Here is a 2,793-nt window from a genome sequence, read left to right on the forward strand (position 1 = left end):
AAACATACTATGCATTTAAACATGCTATGACAAATATTTGTTGACTACATGAAACAACTCTTGAACAAAAGAATGAGTCTCTTGATTCATTTCTTCATGAAAAAATAATCTCTAAATTATTGTAAACAGCTTTCCATCATGGTGTATGTATATCCTTTTCATTTCTCAACTTTCTTTCTTTTTTTTTTCTTTTCTTTTTTTTGCTATAAAACACATGCCCTCATGACAGAGAGTTTCTCTAGTGAGAGAGTTTCGGTTTGAACAAGAGATATACAGTGAGTTTGAGGTCCAACCCAAGACAAGTGGATGGATGGCCATAGTACAATTCTTTCTTCTTTTAGGATTTTGGGCACACACAGATACATGCATCTGGCATGATTTCCAACCACCAGGTCTGGGACTGAAACTGAAGTAGGCCATTTGGGATCCAGCACTCTCACCTCCACACTACCTGCTTGCCTCTTGGCTCTTTGTAATAGATTATATTGCCTATATTAAGAATTTGCTATGTACTCGCTATGTTTTTTTTTTTTTCCATCGGTTCTTATGGTAAAATGGATCAGAGAAAACACAAACTTCATTGGTATTTTAATAAGAAAAATAAGAGTTTATTAAATTAATGTACTGAAAAAGTTGATGTCAAAGATTGAACTTTTTAGTAATTAAAATAAAAGATGTCAGAATTTATTGCTGTCTCTCATGGTGACCAGTGCTCAACTGGCCAGGCACAGGCTCTTTGAACCGAGCAAGCTGTTGACCTAGTACAGAGTTCTGGGAAGAGTAAGGTTCAGGACCAGCAGACCTGAGAGCCCACAAGTGTGTTTTGATCCTCTGTGGTGACATGGTTATTCAGTGTGAGTGATGTCAATTTGTTGACACTGGAAGGCGTGTTTATCAGGGTGGGTTTGTCTTGGATAGACTTCCTTTCCAAAGCAAGTGGCTCACATGGAGTGTTGATAAGTAAGCCGAGTGGACACTGGCTGAGAACCTTTAAACCTGGCTGGGTCTAATCCATAGGAGAACGTGCTGGGTTTGCATCCAGAGACATCCCTGAGTGCCAGGCATTTGCTTGCCCATGGTCTATGACTGGGTGAGGCTAGAATTCAGCTTCAGCATCTGGACCTTAATAGAGGTGCTGTCTCTCTGTCTCTGTCTTTCTCTATTAAAAAATGAATAAATGAATAAAAATTTAAAATGCTTTCTTATGGTTCTGGGTGAGTCCATTCCTAACCTTGACATGACTTTGAAATGATGTCTTCGGTTTACATGGTGCCTTTAAGCCAGCTGGTGGCATAGTAGTTATGAGTTCATCTCGCAGGGTCAACTATATGGTTCAAATCCCAGACTCACAGCTAGAGAATCACACTGGGCATGTTGTGTGTGTTTGCCCAAGTTCCTGAGTAGAAAGTAGAGGAGAAGGGATTACAGTGTAGCCTTACCTTCAGGGCTTCTCTCTCTCCATCTCTCTCTCTCTCTTTATCTCTCTTTCTTTTCTTCCAAGCACCAACATCCGATAGCTTATTCAGAGGAAAAAAAAAAGTGCTTTCTTCCCTCAAATATGTTTGAAGTGAAAAGCTGTTTTGTACTCTTAAATTGTAGACTTATTTTTGCAGTTTATTTTTTTTTTGCATAATTATTTCTGTCTGGATAATTTCTTCATTTTTCTTAATGCTTAGTCTAAAGTTATTTACATGACCTGCATTTCATTGATCATTGTTAGTTTTCTTTTTTGTTTTTGGTGCTTTTGTGAGCCTATACTCAATTCCTAATGTAATAATCTCTAGTGGGAAATTTCAATATTCTTTATAAATTTATGTAGGAAAATAATAGTGTTGTTCTCAGCATCTGCAGGTGGTATAATGGTTTCATTTTTGGGCTCGCACATAGCCAACTCACATTCCAGTCTGAGAAGGGCCGCATTATAGTCACGCCTAATGCTTGAGCACGTGTGCCCAAAATACTGAGATAAGCATGGAGGAAAATGGATTGTGCACTGGCCAACCCACATGGGGGCTTATTTCTCGCTGTCTAGTGCGCATGCCCGATAGTAAAAATTTCCTTAAAGGAAATATGAAGCTCTTACGTATGCTGTTTATGGCATAAAAAAGTAATGACAATTCTTTATTCATATTAGAATTAGGTTCTAGGCTAAATATAAACAAACATTTCCAAACTATTTATTTATTTACTTACTTAATTTTAAGCTGCCAGGTCTGGGACTTGAAAGAATTGAATGGCAATCAACTGCATATGAGTCTAGCGACATTCACCATTTGCTGGTCTTCAGCAATTTTATTTTTAAACAAAATTGTAACTGTCAGACTCTGGATATTAAACTATATAAAGTGACGGCTGGGTATTTTGACAATAAGGTCTTCAAAACGCCTATATTTTAATAGTTATTTGTATCATGTTATACATTCTTTACAGTATGTTAGAAAATAATTAAAATTAAACATTGTTACATATGTAAATAATACCAACAGGCATAGCACTAATCTCATAGCAAGCCTTAACAGTCATTCCTGGAAGGGGGTGAGCACCTCACTCCAAAACAACATTGCCATGTAGAGTGGCGTTCATCTCCAGAACTAGCTTTCTTGCATTTTATCTTTTACTTTCAAGTTCTTATAGAAACACCTGCACTCTCTGTGTCTAATCCTTGTGCTCACACTTCGTTTGCTAAGTAGAAGGTTTTTCTTGCTTTTTGGCCTAAGAGCTCTTCGTCTATATTTTACCTCTTTAATATAAAGCCTTCTTTGTGCTTAGGTACAACTTTTCATACGTTCACTC

Source organism: Tupaia chinensis, unplaced genomic scaffold, assembly GCF_000334495.1.
Source record: "Tupaia chinensis unplaced genomic scaffold, TupChi_1.0 Scaffold144033_1, whole genome shotgun sequence".
NCBI lineage: Eukaryota > Metazoa > Chordata > Mammalia > Scandentia > Tupaiidae > Tupaia > Tupaia belangeri.